Consider the following 23636-nt stretch of genomic DNA (forward strand, 5'->3'; position numbering starts at 1 on the left):
CTTTTTATTGGCATTAATAAATATTGCTTACCCTATTTGGTATAGTATATTTTGAAATCAACAATTATATCTAGAGAGGCAATTTTGTATTTAGTATAGTAGACTTGAACCTTGCATGGAATGGAATATACAATCAAGACATGTATTGTTCACATCAACTTTGAATTTGTAATGGAATGTATGAGAAAAAATAATTAAGAAAAACAATTGTAGTGGTCACAGTTAATTTGTTTTTGTTGGAGGAACATTATTTGATAATGTTATCAAATGGGTCTCCTATTCTTTTTCAGTGATAAACAATTGTGTTTTGTTGCATTCGTGCACATCTTTCAAACATTAATGTTGGTTGAATTCAAAGCTTTTCAGGTCACAAACTCTTGATATTTTTGTGAATGATAGCCCTTGTTAGTCAATGTTCCCAATGTCAATTGTTGCTCTATGTAAGTGTGAGCCCTTGTAATTTGTCTATTGTTAGTGCCCATGTCATTTTTAATGGTATTTGACAGTGGATGTTGCGACTTATTGTTAGCACTAGAATATATTTTTGGTTGCTCTGGTCTCATGATGCACCAATGTAATGTTTAAATTCAACAATGATAGAGAACGGAAGTTGAAGTGGTTTTTCACTATCATTATATATTTTTAAAAAAATCACTTGTCCAATTGCACAATTGATAAGTCTAGTTTTTACCCATATATTTGGATAGAGCATGACCTCTTGGCCAACACATAAGAGGATCTTTGATTGAAGTTGTTCCTAATCTAGATTTAAGTTTGGTAATCATTTAATTTTCTCTACATTTTATAAGGCAACTGGATTTGTGAAATTTGAAACATGCTTTTGTTATGGAGTAATACCATTTCATTTGTGGAGAAAAGATGTATAGATGAAAAAAAGAGTCTTCTCTTTTGAGATTATTGTAGAACTTGAATTAACATTAGAAGCTACCAATCAACAATTTAGAGGAGAGAGGGATGGGTAGAAATGAAAGAGGTAAATATGTGAAAAGGTGAGGGAGGGATGTGTGTGTGTGTGTGTGTGTGTGTGTGTGTGTGTGTGAGAGAGAGAGAGAGAGATCTACAATTTAGAGGAGAGAGGGATAGAAGATATATATATATATATATATATATATAGAGAGAGAGAGAGAGAGAGAGAGAGAGAGAGGTGTGTGTGTGTGTGCGTGTGTGTGTGTGTGTGAGAGAGAGAGAGAGAGCAATGTACAATTTAGAGGAGGGATAGATAGAAATGGAAGATATATATATATAGAGAGAGAGAGGGGGGGGGGGGGGGGAGGTGGGGGGGAGAGGTATGCAAACAAAGAAAGATAGAATGGATTTTAAATTTAAACATAAATTAATCTTTTCAATTTATTAAATAAATAGATATAAAAAGAAATTTTCATTTTCTAATTTTTTAAGTTTGAAATATTAAGAAAATGTGAACTTTTAAAATATGTTTAAGGTATTACAAAGATAGTAAAAAACCTAAAGGATAAATATTTGTTTGTTGTGCTTATGTAATTTTTTTATCATCTTTTGATATAATGGTAAAAGTTTGATATTTTTTATGTGAAATATTATTAAAATAAATTTAAAAATTAATAGATATTTTAATGACTTTGTAAAATAGTAGTAAAATATTATTTTGAAATATTGTAAGAATAATGTATATTTATTGAAATTTAATTCTTAATCATCTCATTAAAAACTTTGAAATCCATGAAACAATTAAAAATAAAAATAAAAAATATAAACAATAATATTACATAATTTACATTCTATTAATTTCTTGTGAAATATTGTTTATCATTAAATAAGATATTGTACAAAAAAATCTATAGTAGATTATTTATTATTATAGTTTTTAAAATAATTTATTTTTGTGTATTATTAATATTAGCAAATACACTTAAATTGCAATATTGTCATCACAATTCAACTGTGTATTTTTTGAGTCAAACTCATTGACCTAAGTTCCATGAGTAGTGGTTCACAAGAGCCCATCTCTCATGACAATAGTTGGAACACTTAGCACTCTCTGCATATAGGTGGTGCTCACAGAGGTCAAGCAATAGGATTTTCCAAATTATCATATATCCCAATACTACTTTAGCTCAAGTGCACTTAACAACATAACCACCTCCCTAGTTAAACCCACTTAATTGTAACCCATGAGGTACTATATAGTTAGAGCTGCTTGTTGCATGAATATACTTGTCGTTGATGCCCTAGAGATGCTTCAAAATAGAATCCACCGCTCTAAAAAATCTCTTTTGTGCTTATACGTCCATGTCAAGAGGAGAGTGGACATCTTAGTGTAGTACAAGATTTGTTGAAGGTGTTTTCCCTAGTTCATCCCCTAAAATAGCCAACCTTAATCCCTTTTTGAAGTCCATGATCTTGGTTGTATCTCTATGGAATTACTACTCAAGATAATCGGTAAAGTGCACTTAGTTTAGATGGAGGAGACAATGGTTCACTTGATTCGACTTGCTTCCCCTTTAAGATGTTACTCATAACCCAACCAAGTTCTTGTTTTCCACTAGATATTTGTGTTTTATGATCATTGCACGTTGCAGTTCTTTTAAACTATGATTCACACAAAATAAATTCATCTTTGTATTTATTGAAAAAAATTTAGGACATAATAATAAAAACTTATATCATGTACATGAGAATAATTAGCTCTTTCCACACTTCTACATTTCTCATGACTCTTTCCTCTCTATGCATTGAACAATTCCACGTGACTCCTGATTGATTCGTAGGATGAAAAGTCAAACAAAGACATAATATGCTTAAAATGACCCTCATCACCAAACACAAGTAACCTACATCTAGTCAACTATTAGAAATGTAAGAGAGTAACTGGGAGGGGTGGGTCACTTACCACAAAAAATACAAATCATTGTCCCTTAGATGTCAATACAAACTTCCACTGATCATGTAATACTAACTAGATCGGTTAACATTCGAATATTATTGATACTCGGTTAACAAAGCAATCTTAAGATTATTTATCTCTTTAGTAACTTAGTTGTAGAAACATAAAGCATAAACAAATAACATCAACACATATGACACCAAGATTTAACATGGAAACCCAATTTGGGGAAACCACCTTGCAACTAGTCACAATAATTTTCACTCTTTTGAAGGGAGCCTTGTTAGGAGCCAAACCTATTAAAGGTTACAAAACATACTATTAAGTATGACCCTATTAAAGGATTTAGATTGCCCTGTTAGGAGTGGTTTGGTTAGAGTTCTTCGAACACTTCAATCTTGAAATGTTGCCTTGTTAGAGGATTTACAAAATGATTGTTAAGTCAACTCTATTAAGAGATTTTTTACTTTACAATGGTTATAAAGCAATAGTAATTTTGACCTGGTTAATGAAGCAACTTCCTTTGCAGATTCAAATCTCTATCATGGCTTGACCTCAGGATCCTTCCTAATCAGATATTCTTTGCAACTAGGTAAGTGCACCAAGATGGTGTACAAAAAAGTGGACACCCCCTCAAAAAAGAGTAAAATTTTCAATAACTTGATTGGGTTATATGAAATTTCAAAAAGTGGCTAGGATTGGTTACCAAGCCTAGCAAGAATACATTAAAAAAAAAAACTCATTTGGGTTTCTAGGATGAAAAATCTATTCAAAACACGATCAGGTTATTCAAAACTAGATCGGGTTTTGAAGAAATAAAAATAGGCTCCACTCTAGAAGCCATAACTTTCACATCTGGACTCTAATTGACTCCATTCAAAATGCACTGGAAGGATATTGAAGAGATCTACAAAATTATGCAACTAAAATGATAGTAGGAAATCAATATTTTATTTTCCATCTATGATAATCAATCATGGTCTAAAATAAGCAATCATTATTTTTTAAACTCGGAACAAATAGGTAGGTAAGAGTACTATGATAGTTTTTATATGTCTATCATCTCTCTCACTCCCTCTATCCCTTTCTCACACACAAAATCACTCACTCATTCACTCACTAACTCCTAATTTTGTCTCTTACTAAATCTTAGCTTCTCTCATTCTCACACGAACTCCTAACCTCTCTCTCTCTCTCACTCTATCCTATCCCCTTCCCTCTCACTCTCTCTCTCTCTCTCTATCTTATCCCCCCCTCCCTCCTCTCTCTCTCCCCTCCCTCTATATCCTATCCTCTTCCTTATCAGTCTCCCTATCCTATCCCCCATCCTCTCTCTCTCTCTCTCTCTCTCTCTCTCTCTCTCTCTCTCTCTCTCTCTCTCTCTCACTCACACACACACACACACACACACACACATATTCCCATGTCTCTCTTACTCTCTCTACCCTATCCCCCCTCTCTCTACATCCTATCCCCCCCCCCCTCTCTCTCTCTCTCTCTCTCTCTCTCTCTCTCTCTCTCTCTCTCTCTCTCTCTCTTATTACCCTCCTCGATCCTAACCCATTCTCTCCATATTTCTCACTCTCTCTATCCATGTACAATCCCCTCTCACTCTGTCCATCCTATCTTGATATCTATTGCTCTCTATATCTCTCTATATATCTCTCTCTCACTCTCTCTTATCCTATCCCCTCTCTTTCTTCATACCCCCTACTTTCTCTCTCTCCCTCTCTATCTCTCTCTCTGACCCCTAATCCCTAAACCCCTCTCTCCTTGGCCTCTTATCCTTGAAATGGGAACTTTACGTAGAGAGAGAGATAGGGAGAGCAAGGGATAAGAAGAGGGAGAGGGGATAGGATAAGAGAGAGTGAGAGAGAGATAGAGGGATTAAGAGAGGGATGAAGTGATAGAGAGAGGGATGTAGGAGATATATATATATGAACTGATGGAGAGAGAGAGAGAGAGAGAGAGAGAGAGAGAGAGAGAGAGAGAGAGAGAGAGAGAGAGAGAGAGAGGATAAGTGAGAGTGATATGGAGATGGAATGATGGGGAGGGAGGGAGGGAGGGAGAGAGAGAGAGAGAGAGAGAGAGAGAGAGAGAGAGAGAGAGAGAGAGAGAGAGAGAGAGAGAGAGAGAGAGAGAGAGAGGGGGAGAGAGAGATAGATTAGGGGATATGATGGGGAGAGAGAGAGAGAGAGAGAGAGGGAGGGGGATTAGATAGAGAGAGAGAGAGAGAGAGAGAGAGAGAGAGAGAGAGAGAGAGAGAGAGTTTAGGGGTTAGTGAGAGAGAGGGGGCTTAGCGATTACTCGGTGAGAGATAATTCTTAAGAGTAACAAGTTAGACAAAGAGAGAGAGAGGTATATCTTAGGGTTTATTTAGTTAGTGAGTAATTGTGTGTGTGTGTGTGTCTTTTTTAGAGAGAGAATTAGCACTATGTTAGCATTCATGTTTACCCATTGATTATGCATTTGGAAAACAATAACTACCTGTTTTTAGATTATGCTTAATTCAAATTGATGGAAAATAAAATTTTGATGACATAGGATTGATTTATCTACATCATGTTGTATATCTCTTCAATATCTTTCCAATGCATTTTGAATGAAGTCAATCAGACTCTATATGTGAAAGTTATGGCCTTTGGAGTAAAGCCTACTTTTAGTTCTTCAAAACTTGATCGGGTTTTGAAGAAGAAAAAGTGCATTGAAAACTTGATTGGGTTTTGAATAATTTGATCGGGTTTTCAATAACCCAATCGAATTTTCAATGTACTTTTTCATTTCATAATCTAATCGAGTTATTTGAATCCTATAAACCCGATCGGGTTATGGCCTGGTGATAGCATAGGGAAATGACCTAAAGGCTTGGGAGACTGTTTTCCCTCTAATTTTTTCCTTTAGACATTTTTCTGTCTTCTAAGATGGATTCTTGTCTTTACCTTCATCAGGTTTTCTGATGGTGAAGTGGGTATCTCTAAAGCTACTACCATAATATCACATGTCTTCTTAACTTTCTGACCATATAATTTTTTTTATTTTTGGACAATATTAACAATGCAAACTTTAATTAATTTTACCAATGCCTTGACATTCCTCATAGACATATGTCTACCATTTTTTAATAACTTTTTATTACTTAACCAAATTAAAAATAAATTATATATTATTGTTCTACACCTGATTCTATACACTTTTTTTTTTAAAAGCTTTCATTTTTTATAATTTTGATGCAAGTTATGCTCAGCACACGAACTGGTACCAAAATTTTAGGATGTAGTCAGTTCAATAATTCATAATAATAAAAATGCTCATCATAAAATTACAAAAAAATACACAAATACTAGATATGACTCTTAACAATCATCCTACCAAAGAGATATGCAAGATACTAAATATAACTTGGTCTTTTGTGTTGCACATAAAAACAACTATGTTATGTTTTCTTAAAAAATCAGGGATTATTTTTCATGTACACAAGGTTTGACCCACCTAATCTTATCCAATTTTTAAAAACTCTAGTATTTTAGAAAGTAGATTCAAAGTACTACAATGTGTATCTTTTATACATCTTGTCTTTTTTACTGGATGATCTTCAAATGTCTCATCCAAGTTTAGGTTTACCTAATTTTAGGAAAAAGGTGTCCACTTATACCCCCCCTTTTTGTACACCATCTTGGTGCACTCACCCAGCTTATCTTCCACACTTTCTTGATCTACCTTTTCCTTCGCTTACATATCCATCTTATTTCATATTCCACTTGTTCTACTTTTCTTCACAACTTGAACATTCTTATACATTATAAGATTAGACAAGTTGGCTTGAATACCCTTCCAAAATAATCAATAAATACCAAGATAGTCGGCCTCAATTAATAAAATATTAGTCAATTACATTCTATTGTCACTCGGTCACCACTAGGTCTGAACACTCGGTTAACACTGTGACTCCTTTGATGCTTGACAACTTGGTCAATACTACAAGTAGGACTCTCTTCATCAACCAACTACTCGGTTAACACTAAAATGTCTTCTTTACTTGACTGCTTAGTCAATACTAAGATGTACAAGGTTAATACTGCAAACTCTACATTGCTCAGTTAATACTAACATTTGTGTGAACATCAATGACAATATATAATTGAAGAATTGTTTCCAAAAAACTCCCTCTTTGGCATTGATGGCAACACAACATGTTAACATAAAATGATAAAAGTATGATCAATTGGATAATATCCTTAGTTTCATTTTGATTCTCATCCATACCAACTCCCTTTGAGATTCTACTTGAATTTGTCTCTACTTCTTTTTCTATCAACACTCTATTGTGAGCTTCTATTATTTACTCCCTCTTTGTTGTATATTCCATCATCTGAGATACAAAATTCTCCCTTTTTTACTTTGACACTAAATTCTCCCTCACTCTTCCTTGTTGACATTGAACTCTCTCTCTTTGAGATCAAATGCCAAAGGATACAAACTTTAAAGTTACCATGTACATTTGTATTGATTCATATGCAATATTCTCTATATTTCACACCTAAAGTGTGACAATTTGCATCAAATTGATAGATCTTCAATGAAACTTGGTCAGTGTCTCACTATCTTTTTCTTTAGTGAGCATCAAATAGGGGAATAACCCCTAGTTTACCTCTTAGATACATAAATGCATCCTTAAGTAAAGCCTTAGTAACTATATCTACTATCTACTCCTTGGTGTTCACATATTCTAATCTCACCTCTTTGTCTTGAACCAATTCCTTTAAGAAATAATATTTGATTGCAATGTATTTTCTCTTTGTGTGCATCACTATATTTTTGAATATATTGATTGCACTTGTGTCATCACAATAGATAACCATTGGTTCCTTGATTTCATCATTCATTCCTGACATTAATTATTTGATCCACATTTTGTTAGAATAATTGACTATTGCGGCAACATACTATGCCTCTGCTCTAGATTGAGAAATGCAATTTTGTTTCTTTTTTGTCCAAGACACTAACCTCTTTCCAAGAAAGAATGCTCCTATACTACTAATTTTTCTATCATCAATGCTTCATGCCCAATCTGCATCAGTAAAGGCTCTCAACTCAATATTTCCTCATTTCTTATACCATAACCCATATTCTTCAGTTCCTTTTAGGTATTTCAAAATTATTTTTACCATCATCATGTTATTTTCTTTTGGATTAGCAAAAAATCTTATAACCATGCCAACTTCCAATGCAATATTAGGTCCGCTTTGTACCACATACTGAAGTTTCCCAATCATTTATCTATTAGTGGTCTGATTTACCTCCTTTGAATCATCATCTTGAAGAGCTTATTTCTAGTAGACATAGGGGTTCCAACTGGCTTGAAATCTTCCATTCCAAATACTTTCAATGTTTCCCTAATGTATTTTGATTGAGTGATGTATATGCCATCCTTCATCTAATGAACTTGTAGACCCACAAAGAATTTAATCTCTGAACATAAACATTTCAAATTCTTCATTTCTTCAAAAAAATATTTGTATAACATCTCATGTCCTCCAAATATGATATTATCTACAAATATTTTTGAAAGCAATATCTTGTCCTGTGGTCTTTCTTTGATATACAAATTTCTATTATCGTTTCTCTTCTAAAAACCAATTTTTACCAGATATCCATGTAGTCTTTCATACCATGCTCTAGGAGCTTTCTTCAATCCATATAAAACTTTGTGAAGTTTAAATACCATGTCTCTTTTTCTTGGACCAATGAAACCTCGAGGTTGTTCAATGTAGACTTCTTCTTCCAAGACTCCATTTAAGAAAGTTGATTTAACATCCACCTGATATACTTTGAATCCTTTTTGTGTTGCATATGCTAAAAGTATTTTGACTCCTTCAAGTCTTGCGATAAGGGAAAATGTTTCCCATAATCAATACATTCGTCTTGAACATAACCTTTGCATACAAGTCTTGTCTTGTTCCTTGTTACTTCTCCTTTCTCATTCAACTTATTTATGAATATCTATTTTGCACCAATCATAGTCTTATCCTTAGGTCTAGGTACATGTTTTATTCTTTTTTATTTGCTCAATTTCTTCATTCATTGCCTATATCCAACCTTCATTTTCTAATGCATCTCTTACAGATCTAGGCTCAAATTCGCTAAGCAAACATGTACCTTTTAATTTGTTCCTTGTCAGTATGCCTTTTGTCTCTCCTCTAATTATTGTTCAAGTACATGATGTCTTTTGACATATCTAGCAAGTCTTGGATCTTTCTTTCTTGATTCTGAACTTGGTTCACCTAGCTCTCCATGATCTTTTGTCTTTTGTTCAGGTTCCTTTGGATGGTCTAGTTGTAACTCAGATTCTTCTAACTATGACTTAGGTTGCACTACCTATGACTCAAGTTGCACTATCTGAGGCTTCAATTTGGTTTGAACTATTTGTGACTTAGGTGCCTTTGTCTACGACTTAGGCTAAACTGTAAGAGAATTCCTAGGTACACTTGGTTGCTAATTGTATTCAACTTTTAGAGGTAAATTCTTAGGTTCCTCCTCATAATAAACAAACTTGTTGTAGTCTTCAGTCTCCTTGTTGCTCCATTCTTCAGTTTTTTCTACAAACTCATCAATCTTCACATGTGCACTTTCAATGACTTTGTGAGTAGTAAGATTCAAACATTTGTATGTCTTCCTTTTATTGGAGTACCCTAGGAATATACCTTCATCACTTTTTGCATCAAGCTTTCCTTTCCTTACATCTTTCAAGATATAATATTTTCTTCCATCCACTCTAACATAACAAACATTAGGCTTATACCCATACCACAGTTCATAAGGTGTCTTGTTTGTACCTTTCTTCAATTGAACTTGGTTCAATGTATGAATTGTTGTGTTGATTGCTTCTTTTTGGTATTTTGGGGTAACATTCTTCTCTATCATCAATATTCATGCAATTTCCATGATGGATTTGTTCCTTCTTTCTGCTATTCCATTTTTCTCTAAAGTTTTTGGTGTTGATTCTTGTCTGTTGATTCCTCTTTCATTATAGAACTCATTGAATTCATTTGAGAAAAATTCTCCTCCTCTATCTGATCTCGGACATTTTAGATTCTTCCCTATCTTTTTTTCTCAACTCTAGCCAAATATCATTTGAACTTTTGAGAAGCATCATACTTATATTTTATAAATATTGCAGTCATCATTTTAGAATAATCATTAACAATTAGAATGAAATATATATCTCCACAATAGCTTTCCACACCTATTGGCCCACAAAGATCTATATGAACTAGTTTCAAAACTTCTTCAAAATTGTAGGATTTACTTTTGAAACTTAGTTTGCCCATCTTTCCAATTTGATCCTATTTGCACATGCACATCCTAGGTTTCTTTAGACAAGGCATGCCTCTTACTCTTTTGTTCTATATTGTGGTAACTAGGTTATCAGAGTTAACATGAGACGTCCTCTTATGCCATAACCAACTTTCCTCTATTTGAAATAGAAAGCTTGTACTTTCAGTGAGATCTAAGTAAAACAAATTTCCTTTTGTGTGATTTTCAATTCCAACTAGGTTTCTTTTTCCATCCAATAGTTTAGCTTTGTCATTCATGAATTCTACTTTGTATCATATATTGTTCAACTAAGCTATATTGAGTAGATTATGTCTTAATCCTTCAACCCAGTAGGCATTTTCACATTTTATTCCTTATGTAATGTTATGATTCCTTTTCCTTTGACATAACATGGTTCATTGTTTCCAAATCTAATACTTCCATCATCATAGTGTTCTAAATGTTCAAACTTAGTTTTGTCACCAATCATGTGATGAGAACAACCACTATCTATGATCTGTGTATCATTTTTTCTAACATGAGAGATAAGTGTCGTATTTTCATTTTCCTTATTATTAGATTCATCCTTAACAACAATATAGACTACTTCATCTTCATCATTATCACTATTAGGATCTTTTGCAATGTAACATGATTTCGTACATTTGTCTTTGTAGTCCTTGTAGCTTTTGAAGTCTTTCTAGCCAATAAACTTGTTGAACCTTTTCTCATCTTTATCTTCTTTGTTTGGACATCTTGTAACAATATGACCAACCTCTTCACATTACAAACAGATCAATGGAATTTTGCCTCTAAATTTTTCTTTCTCCTTTGATATTCATTTTGCAAGCAGGGCTTTAATGACTTCAAGGTCTTCATCTTAATCATCTTCTTCATCACTATCAACTTGCTTGCCTTTTGACTTTCCTCCTTCTCTACCAAGGGTTAGTTCAGCTTTGAATACAAATTCAATATTGCTAGAAGTAGGAGAAAAGTTATCATAATTATCCAACTCAAAAGCAATTAATCTTTCCATGAGTGCATCCAAGGTTATGTCATTTTAAGGATTTCATCTCACCTCTTGAATTGTTGAAACTCTAATTGCATAAGTAGGAAGAAGTGTCCTTAGTACCTTGTTGACTATTGTTTCATCATCAATTTTTCCTCCTCTAGCTCTGATTGCACTCACACTTTCTTTGATTACTTTGATTATTTCACTATATTGGGGAATGTTCTCACCTTCTTTCATTTTCATTCGATTGAACTTGCCTCTCAAGATTTATGCCTTAGATCTTTGCATGTTTTTATCACCTCCATATAGACACTCTACAACTTTTCCCACATATAAAATGTAGTAGGACAATATATGACCTCATCAAACTCAGAATAGTTCAGAGATGAAGCTATGTTAATCGTCATTATATTGTGATGATTTTCCTCTTTCATCTACTGTGTAGTCATAGGTTTAGGTGGTGGCACGTATCTATTTTCCAAGTAGAATAGACCAATATCACTAATACTTGATAGATGTAGCTTCATCAATTTTTGCCATGCTGAAAAGTTATCTCTATTGAGTTTAGAAATCTCCCTTTTGTAAGACATCTTGATCTTTAGCTTAAGTCCTTAAAACCTTTCATGCAAGCACCAAATTCTCTAATACCGATTGTTGGAGATGTAAGAGTAACTAAGAGGGGAGAGGGGAATCACTTACCACAAAAAAAAAAATCCTTTTACCTTAGATGTCAATACAAACTTCCATTGATCATGCAATATTGACTAGCTTGGTTAATATTAGAATATTACTCATACTCAGTTAACAAAGAAATCTTAAGATTGTTTATCTCTTTAGTAACTTAGTTGTAGAAACATAAAGCATAAGAAAATAATAGGAACACGTATGACACCAAGATTTGATGTGGAAACCTAATTTGGAAAAACCACCTTGCAACTAGTCATACTAATTTTCACTCTTTTGAAGTGAGCCTTGTTAGTAGCCAACCCTGTTAAAGGTTACAAAATATATTGTTAAGTATGACCCTATTAAAGGATTTAGATCACCTTGTGTAGGAGTGGCCTAGTTAGAGGTCTTTGAACACTTCAATCTTGAAATGTTATCTTGCTAGAGGATTTACAAAATGAATGTTAAGTCAACTATATTAAGAGATTTCTTACTCTACAATGGTTAGAAAGCAATAATAATTTTGACTTCATTGATGAAACAACGTCCTCTGTAGATTCAAATCTTTTTTCTGGCTCGACCTTTGGATCCTTCCCAATCAGATGTTCTTTGTAGTTTATCTTCCACACTTTCATGCTCAGTCTTTGCCTTCACTTACATATCTATCTTATTTCATATTCTACTTGTTATACTTATCTTCACAACTTGACTTTTCTTATATATCATAATATTAGACAATCAGCTTGAATACCCTTCCAACAAAATCAATAAATACCCAGATAGTCGGCCTTAATTAATAAAATATTAGTCAATTACATTATATTGTCACTTGGTCAACATTAGGACTGAACACTTGGTTAACAATGTGACTCGTTGATTCCCAACCACTTGATCAATACTGCAAGCAGGATTCTCTTCATTAACCAACTGCTCAATTAACACTGAAATGTCTTCTTTACCCAAATACTCGATTAATATTGAGATGTATGAGGTTAGTACTACAAACTCTACATTGCTCAGTTAATATTGACATTTGTGTGAACATCAATGACAATATAAAATCGAGGAATTGTTTCCAACAATCAACATCAAAACAAATTTATATAATATTATTAAAAAATATTTTTCCTTTATTTTGGAATGCATTAGAAATAAATATCCCAAAAAAAACATGTAATTGGAAGAGGCTAAAAGTATCTATAAAACCAGGTTGTATTCCTACTGATATTTTAATAGTAGAATCTAAACATAAATTAGCATTTGGAGTCCAAATACATAATGCCAATGTAATGTAGGTTCACTTTCCTTTTATCCTATAGATATATTCCTGTAAAAATGTTGCCATGGTTGTCACGAGATATGGCAATTACATAGATTATATGTGGAATTTCTTCCTTCAATGACATCAACATACACAATAGATCAATAAACACATGCTATATATGGTACCAAGTACATCAGATGGCACATCAAATATGTTAAAGTGGTAAGCTACTATGTAGAAAAATCATCTCATTAATATAAAGTTGGATTCTACACCAAAAGTTTTGCCCAACCATTTCACGACTCAAGTTGGAGTAAATTTAGGAATCCGGTAGCAAAGTAGTGTGCTTAGTAGAAGAGTGAGATAATAAGTTATCAAGAAAATATCCTAAGAACAAGACAAATAATTGATGGAAGCATTCAAAAAGTGAGCATAAAAAATGAGTCATCATGCATTGTCTGTTAGATAGTTTTAAACTGAGTGGCACAAAACATTGTAGATAGTAGCTTTCCACAATCCATTAAAATTAATTGTTGTATTTTATGGATAGATCGTGTTCTAATTTTTACATCAATGTTTTAGATCACACTCTATCATCAGAATGAGAGAACTAAAAGAGAAATATAGGTTGAATGATATAACCAAACACTTTGTCATTCACTAAAATAATGTAATTTCCTTTATAGAAATTATATTGAATGGTGTACATAAAGTCCAAGCTCTCTATACATGAAGTGCAAGGCTCAAAGACATCATAAGGGATGAGGTTGGGATGTAGATTTTACTACTTCTTTCTTATATTTTAACTCCACAATTTCATACATATGTGCATTTTTTTACCCCATTGGATAAACCCTTAAAAAAATTAGCATATATTTTTCTACCCTGTTGGATAAAACCCTAAATTTCCATCCATTCCTTCAAAAGAAAACAATAAAAAATGCAAAAAATTCTTGGTAGAAACTATTTGACATAAAATAAAACAAAGGGCATTCCCTACAACATTGCACCGAGGTCACCAATTCAAGTTACCGTCCATAAGAGCCCTATTTTTGGCAGGAATCTTGGGGTGAATTTGGTAACAAAAGGGATAAAGAAGACTTTCATACAGTAAAAATATTAATGGACATGATTAGTTCAATGGTCATCCATGCTTGAGGAGAAATGTAAACCATTGATTGAAGAAGTTAGGTTGAGCATCTCATATAAAGGAACACCTATGATGTAATTCTACTTGCAAGAGCTTCGATTGGTCTCATTTGATGCTTAGATTTTGGAGACATTTGGGTGCTTAGATCATTTCGAAGTGTACTTTCTCCAAATATTTGGATACATGACCATAATGAATAATGAGAAGACAAGATCCTTTACTTATACCAAACCAAGCCACAAGTCAGCATAGCAAGTTACATTAAAATAAACTCTTACATTAAATAAATCCTGAAGCCACAAGTTACATAATTTTTTATTATTTTTTTCTTCCAATTTCCATCACTTTCTCTCTCCTCCATTTTTAAATTTTTTTGTTTTGTTTTTAATTAATTACTTTTTTATTTTATTTTGTTTTTCTAATAAATATATCATGCCCCCATTTATTTTTTGATGCAAGATGCTCCTGCGTCAAACCCCCCAAATAGGTAGAAATGTATATGTCCCATACTTTTATGCCAAATGAAATTTCTCCAGCCAACTTCATCTTCACCAAAGGTTTTCAATCCATCCCAGACAGAAAAACAAATTTGTACATCAACCATCTCTGCTTCATCCATACAAACATCAAAATCATATGAATCTCAACAACCTAATCAACATTCTCACTTCTAGGAACAAACTAAACACAATGCTTCACCAATAGTTTTTGCAACTGATCACAGCTAGCAATTGTAATATCCTAAGACATGAAATCCATGCCAACAAAACCATGTAACTTCAAAGCCAATTCAACAACATGTAAGCCCAAATCCACAATAAGAGCAACATGTAAATCCTTAGCCATGTCAACCAAAAGTAAATTCCCATCAGAAACATACAGATCCAAATCGGTACTATCATGTAGATCCTCAACCACATCAGCAACTAGTGAATCTACACCAACAACATCCAAATCCACATCAATAGAAACATCCATATAAACTAAATCCTCAATCATTTCAGTAGCAACATATGAATATAGATCCATATCAACAACCATATGCAAGTCTTTATCCATATGAAAATCCTCATAATCAACAATCTCATCATCCACAATAAGATGCTCTGCAATTTTCATGTCATATCCATCTAACTGATCATGAAAACAAATATCATGTCCAACATCAACAAGGTTAGGAACCTCTTTAGCAACAACCACAAGTTTCTTAGTAGGTTTCACATCAGACTCCTCAAACTGAACAATAAAACCAACTTCCACCTCAACCATTCATTGCCCTATTCTCTCTCAAACAAGTCTTCTAGTTAGCTAGACAACTTGCTTCTGGATCGACAAACTCCAACTCCATAAATCTATGCAGAACTCAACTATCCCTTCCTTAATCAATCAAACTAGCTTCCAACCAAGCAGATATCTCTAAGATCTTCTTCTCCAATACATCACAAAGATTTGCAATCATCCGAAGGTCCAATCTTCTCAGAGGCATCTTCCAAGATCTTCGCAACCCTCTGCAACAAATTCACTCATAACAATCACCAACCATATCAAACCTCCGGTCAAGATCAAATTTCCATCTTCCCAACCATCTATCCATCTGTAAGTCCTCTATAATTGTAAGTCAAAAATATATTTGGGACTCCAAAAGGAACAATCCACGATAAGATCGAACTCTGCTTAATACCACTTGATGCAATGCAAAGAAAGAGAATCCTCAAAGGAGATGTTCTAGCCCCCAGTAAATAACCACACAATAGAAGAATAAAAATATCACAGGGATTTAGATCCAAATAATTCCAACTCTCATAATAGAATCATAAAATTTACATCCAATATGCTTGGATGTGAGGTCTTCCAGGTTATAGCCAAATACATAAGCACTTACAATAGTAACTCTGTAAGATCTCACAAGATCCAAATCCTACCTAGCCTAGATCCATAATCTGATAGAAAACCCCAAGAAGAATCTAAACTTGTGCTCGCAAGCCACCAAGAAACCTTCTTGTTTCCCAAGCCACAACTACTAGCTCTACTCACAAACATTGCTCTACTCTCTAGTTAACTTCCTTCATGTTGAATAATAAATAATGAGAAGACAAGACCCTCTAGTTATAGCAAAACAAGCCACAAGTCAGCCTAGTAAGTTAAATTAAATAAACCCTTGCATTAAATAAATCCTCAAGCCACAAGTTACATTTATTATTATTATTTCTTTTTTTTTCTTCCAATTTTCATCACTTTCTCTCTCCTCCATTTTTAAATATAATTTTAAAATTAATTAGAAAATTTTAAAAATAAAATAATCTAATAAATATATCATGCCCCCTTTTATTTTTTGATGCAAGATGCTCCTCCATCAACATCCCTTGGGTGTTTTCTATATAGTTGGAATGAGACAAAATTGGCTGGGGGGGGTGGGGAAGTGGTGGGGGGGTAAGGAGATAGAGTAGATATTTAGATAAGAGGAACAACTAGTTTTGAGGTTAACAAGAAGCAAAAAGGTTGTGAATGATAACATAAGGCCAATGTAGTCTAATGAATAATTGAATTGGATAAGTAATCAATGAGCACACCCAAAAATAAGGGCTCACGTCCATATTTTGTGAATTTCAATTAATATAGGACCTTTAATACTAATTTAAAGATTTGATGATTGTTATGAGAGTGTGAAATCAATGTGGGGAGCTATACATAATAAATTGGGAGTACATTGATCTTCTAGTTGTACATGCTTACTTTCTAGGATCTATATTACTTATTTGCATGGACTTGAAATAGTACATAGTTAGTGTTTAGTAATAAAATAGAAGCACTTTAAATAGGATATAGGCCACCATTTTACAAGGTCACTAAGCCATTCAATTGTAATGTGAAAGGTAAAGAGGGGGATTTCCAAATATGATTCCACTTATGATCCAAATTAGATTAGTTAGGACCAAAAAGGAAAAGGGTGCTAATACTAAATTTGGGTTGTAAAGAGGATTGCAATACAAAGAAATATACTTTCTTAGGCCCTTAAGAGGATAATTTGAATGTGAATTGAACTAATTTCTTAAGAAAAGTAAATCTAGATGTTATGTGAATACAATTAGCCCAATTAAGATACAAATCTAGGGTAAAGATGTGAAAGGAAAAGAAATATGAAAGAGTCACCTTGAAAGGTGTAGAGGAAGATTTATTTTTGCTTAAGAACTTCCAGATCTGAATATTTTCTGAACTTCTAATCATGGATCTCAGAATAAAATGATGAAAGGAATAGAACCCAAAAATCTCCTCAAAATATGAGACTTAAGGACTAGGCCAACTTGGAAGGACATCCTACAACTAGGTTGACATAGTCTATGACTCCAAAATTGATGACTCCAATAATATTACTTATTGTAGGTTCCAGATCTATAATCATTTTCACTCCCAACCTACAAATCAACACAAAAAAGAAAGGTTTGATGGGGGATTTCCTTGGTCAATCCCTAGGTTAAGGAATTAATCATAGTTTAGAATGTAAATGTAAAGGAAATGCTTGCATGTAGTAGATCTGAATAATATCAAGTGAAAGATACAATTACCTCAGTAGATGCAATCTCCTTTGATATGTGATCAAGTATGTAAGTGTAATAGCTTTGACTCAAAGAAACCATAAGGAAACCAAAGAAGCCAAAGACTTATGTATGAAAATGTATGTGATATTCCATTGATGAATAATGGAAGAAATTGAATGGATTGTAATAATGGATCTTCTCCTTAGAGCCAAACTCCACTATCACCTTGAAGGAAGAAATTTGATGCAAGAAGGAGATGCTTTAGACTTGAGTGCCTAAAAATACTTGCTCAAAGAACCCCTTGAATGCTTTCTTTCTTGAGAGAAGATAAATTGAGAATGAGATACATTAAAATAAAGCCCCAAGTATCCTTTTATACTAGTTTTCAAGCAAGAAAAAAACATAGGCATACTGGATAATGGTCATAAACTAATTAAATCTGCAAGGCCTTTCAGGCCCCGAGCTCTAAAACTGTTACAAACTAGGTCAACCTGGGAGGACTAAGTCAGCCTGGTTTGACCTAGTCTAGATGAGATTAACCTGAGTTAACCTGGTCTAGGAGGACAACTCCTAGGTCACACAGAAAGCTCCAAGATGTGGTGCAAATAAGACATAGAGATAGTGAGCTAAACAAAAGATATGGTCAAAAGGGTATCAAGACGATACCTACAAGACCATGTTGGAAAGCAAGAGATGATGAAGGAGCATGAAATATAAGAGAAGAGGAATAAAGAGATTGAAACCACACTAAGGATGGCTAAAAGGTCTCAAAATGAAGGGCATCCATTTTAAGACGGTACATTTAGCCCCCACTTTAGAGGGAGTATGGGGCAAGTCATACTCTTGGTAGAGGAAGAAAGAGAAGACAAACAATGTCACATTGAGGTAGAGCATCACGAAGTTTAAGGACATAAGTCCCCAAACGTAGGATCCTAATTCCATTTCCCATGTATAAGAGCACAAAAACAAGCAAAAAGAAAGCAAAAGAAAAGAAAATGAAAACAAAGCCAAAAAGACACAAAAAAATTAGCACTAAAGTCCAAATCAACTAGTGAAAGAGACCTTAGCTAAGAAAATATCTCACTCACTAATATCATATTTGGAAGGCTATTACAAAACATAAGACCATATAAGAAATGCAAGAGCACCACAAAGGACTTCATCCCTCATGGTTATGTCCTACCACCATGAAAGCATGAAGAGAGAGATAGTGTTTGATCAGTAAGGTTTGTGTTCCTTACCATGAATCACAAAGAGGAAGGATTGAAAGGTATAATAGGTTTGTGTGCCTGATAGTCAATCATGAAAAACAAAAACAAAAACTAAGATCAAATATTCTAGCGAGTTTGTGTGCCTAGTATTCAATCCTGTGTGTCCATCGATGGCTTGTGCTTGCATGCATGTGTGTGTGTATGTGTGTCCACGCATGGATCAATTTCCTAGTATCACTACATAGTGAGAAATATGTGTGTGTTACCTTAAGAGGGATTTAGTCAATATGATCATAAAAGGAAGTAGGGAAGTGGCAAACAAAAGGCTTCTTTTTCTATCTCGGGTAATCTTTATCCCTGAAAAGAGAAAAAACAAAAACAAAAAATATGTGTATCATCAGGATGGAGAAGTGTCACTGATTCTCATAGAGGATTTAGAAAATGTCATATTTTACCCATATGTATCAGATTTAGCATACACTTGTGTGTGAAAAAGAGAGATGAAGTCACAATTCATAGATTTGAGGGTGACCTTGAAATTATACCAAGAGCTTAAGGCTAAAGTACTCCAAGCTATACTTAGAATCTGTGTTTGTGCTTCATGGAAACTATGTACAAAGAGGGTGTACATGTGCCCCCTCCTTAGGATGACTATGTAGCCATAAACATCGCAAGGAAGAGAATCAAGGACAACTACTTATCAACAAGGAGATATTTGTATACACTTAAAAATTGTCAAATCAATTAATTAAATATTTTTAATATTTAATTAATATTTTTTCCTCTGTTAACTTTAATAGTTTATTCAATTTATTAAGTTAATTTATTTTATGTTAATTAATTAAATATTTTTATATTTAATTAATATTATTCTTCTATTAGTATTAATAAATTATTTAATTTACTAAGCTAATTCACCCAAGTCAATTACATTATCCTATGTATTCTAAATAATCATATTAAGTGATTTATTGAAATTACTTACTTATCCACTCACTTAAATGGCTAAGTCTTTTAGTCCACCCAATCAGTCCATGTCATGTGCCACCTCAAAGTTGCACCAATAATTATTTTTAATTAATTATAAAAAAATCCTATTTATCCTCACCCATGTATCCTATTTTATGGGGCTAGAAGAGGATATGTGGCCTTGTGTGATTAAGTCTCTAGGACACACATCTCTGGGTGATCAAGTCTTCTTCCACTTCCTCTACTAACTCAAAGTTAGTCAATCCACCTTATGTAGTCAATAGTGACTCATGAGACACTTGTCCATGGAGTCCTCCTTAAAGCTAGAGTCCTCTCAAGAAGTCTTGATGAGATGTATGTCATGTGTATTTGCTCTTCCTAAATCTTCTCGCACATCTCAACTAAGTCCTTGATTTCCTCCATTTCTCCAACCAAGTCAATCCATGTGTCCTAAATTATATCTCCACCATTAGATGTTGGTACCTAGGTTAGGGTCTTCTTAGAGTCTATAAAAGGAACCTCCATCCCCTCATACCAACACTTATAATTTGAACTAGAATTTGATCTATAATTACACTTAAACTTAGAATTTTCAAGAGTCATTAGAATTCACAAGAAATTAGCCATAAACTCCATAATTTTTCATCCAATCTCCATTAAGATTTCAATTTTCTCATCTATTCATCTTCATCATTTGCATTTAGCATTTTAGGATCTTTTCATAGAATCTTGCATTGAGGTTCACAATCTTCAAAACCTTGAAGCATCTTGAAGAAGGAGCTAATCACGATTGAAGGGCTTACAAATTAGGAAACTCAAGCCTTGGAGGAAAATGAAGGCACATTGCAGTCAATGAAGAAAGGTAAAAACTCTATTTTGAGCAATGCATTTGTTAGCTTAGATTGATTGTTTAGTCATTGTCTTTAGTTTATGCATACAACATCATTTATCAATAATATATGCCATAGAATTAGCAAAGAGAATGAACTCTTATAATCTTAGGAAATAGATAAATTATGAAAGGATATGTCACAAATGAGAAGAGACCCTTGAATGGAAGAGATTTCACATACAAGACATATACCTTCAAGAGGAGTGTAGTGAACAAAGATACAACTTCCAAGAAGAACAAGGATACACCTATTTAGCTCCATATGTAGGTGAAAATAGGAATCCTTGGAAGAAGGATGACAAGTTTTAGAGAGCATAGTAAGGGTAAATGTTTATAATGAACATAGTTTTTCAAATAAAGAAGAGGTGATGATCAAGGACATGCACCTCTTGTATAAGAGAGAGTCATGATCAAGACACTATTCCTTATAAGAAAAGAATGTCACATAATAAATAAATGCCACGATACTAAGGAAATCCAATCCTTTGAAAAAAATAATATACAAAGGTCTTCCCACCAAGTGTGGGACAAGAAAAGAATATACAAAGGTATTTCCCCCTAAGCGCGAGACAAGAAATAAATTCTATGTAAGATTATAGAACAATATCTCATGAGATATAAAGATATATCCAACAAAAAGTATTTTATAGTAAAGAAACACCACAGAAGATTAAAGAAAGAAACATCATAAGACATCTGACTCTAAACAACATAAAATGTTATAAAATATATCACTTATGAAGCAAACTATAGATGATTATTACATAAGAAACATTAGAATCTAAAGTATAAAAAGACAGATGCTAGGCAATAGACAATCAATCTTACATATAACAAAACTTTTTATAGCCAAAGATAAGAATACATCATACAATAATGAAATCTATAGATAAATAAAGGAGGAAGATGAAAGAATACCAAATTATGTTCACTTAGTTATCATGAAGTGAACAACAAAGGGATAACGAACCCTTGAGAGAAGAAAGGGAAGGAAAATCCAATATATGCCCTAAATCAGAGATTCTATTATAATAAAGATGTAGTTACAAAATAAGATTACACTCAATATGTTAATCCATAAGTAATCACAATACATGTATGCAAGAGGAAACATCAAATTATAAGATAATGCAAGTTCATAAAGTATACTAGAAAAGAGAAGAGAAGAAGAATCATATTATACCTCCCTAAGTGGTTTCAATTTATACTAGACATGTGATTTCAAGACAACATAATATTGCACTTGAGATGTTAGTCTGCAAGTAATAACAATAAATGAATACAAGAAAACATGTCATCATATAAAAGGAAAACAATTCATTGAAGGGAGAAAAATGGATGTTAAAGATATAGATGCAAAGAGAAAATAGGGCCTTGCCCCCCAAGTGAGGTGACAAGGAAATGAATATTATATTATTGACAAAGTAGGACAATGAGTCACCAAAAGATAGGCTAACAATGTCTCATAGCTAGGAGAAACATAATAGGGATATGGATGTGTTAGGTAAAATGATCATGAAAAATATACCACTCAATATTGTAAGTCATATGAAACATAACATAAGCAATGAATTGAAAAGAAGGATGAAGCATAGATAAAGAAGATCGCTTAGGTTTTATTTCATGGAAATATAAAGAGAAGCATGCAATATTCATATATTCAACAAATAAAGATATTGGATGCACAAAGTATGGATGGAGAATATCAATGTGAAAAATAGGGCTTCCCAATTTTTAAGAGTTGAGAAACTACTCATAGAGTCAATGTGAATAGGATCCTTGGGATCTACTTTTCAATTGGTAAAAATAAGGTCACAATAATAATAATTTCAACAAGACCTAGATTGTAGTTAGATATGTCATGAGAAGGAGGATCAAATGTGTGGTCCTCTATCACTAAAGTACTCTTGGGAGAAGGACAAAAATAACCATCAAAGCCTCATCAATAGAAGGAATGTCAATAAGATGCAACAAAAGAGGTTGATCATTAAGAGCAATAATAATATCATCAATTCATGTAAAAGTGGCCTCATAAGGAAGGGACTAATCCATTTCATTAACTAAGGGTTCACCCCAAATAGTTGCATCATCATCCAAAGGTTGATTAACATCATCTTTAGGAAGATGAGACTCAATAAAAGAACACATTGAAGCATCATCATATACAGAAAATGAAATATCTTGAAGACTGGGAAGATAATTTGAAAATAAAGATAAAAACCCCATTAAAAGGAAATTAAATAACAATAAATGAAATGTAATCTAAGAATGAACTAGATGCAATTTTTTTGCATTTTCAAAATACAAATACACGAAATTAAATCTATATAAAAACTATGCAAAAGGAGATCTAAATACCACCAATTCAAGAAATAATATATTTAGATACACGAAAAATATAACATACAAAGAAAGATAATGTAATATAACTCTAATAAGAAAGGGGCATGAAGTTAGGTTCACCATAATGTTTATTTTGGCGAAGTCAAGGCCAAAGAAGAGAGATTTCCAAAAGAAGAATATCAAACTCCAAGAAAGAGGATAAGAAGTCAGTTTCACCAAAAAAATTAATGGTAAAATGGAAAAACTTTAAATAGGATGTAAGTCACCATTTTACATGGTCACTAAGCCATTCAATTATAATGTGAAAGGGAAAGATGGAGATTTCCAAATATGATTCCATTTATGATCCAAATTAGATTAGCTAGGACCAAAGGGAAAAGGGTGCTAATACTAAA

The sequence above is a fragment of the Cupressus sempervirens genome, chromosome 2 (genome assembly GCF_028749045.1).
Source record: "Cupressus sempervirens isolate cs-2001-9-10 chromosome 2, ASM2874904v1, whole genome shotgun sequence".
Classification (NCBI taxonomy): Eukaryota; Viridiplantae; Streptophyta; class Pinopsida; order Cupressales; family Cupressaceae; genus Cupressus; species Cupressus sempervirens.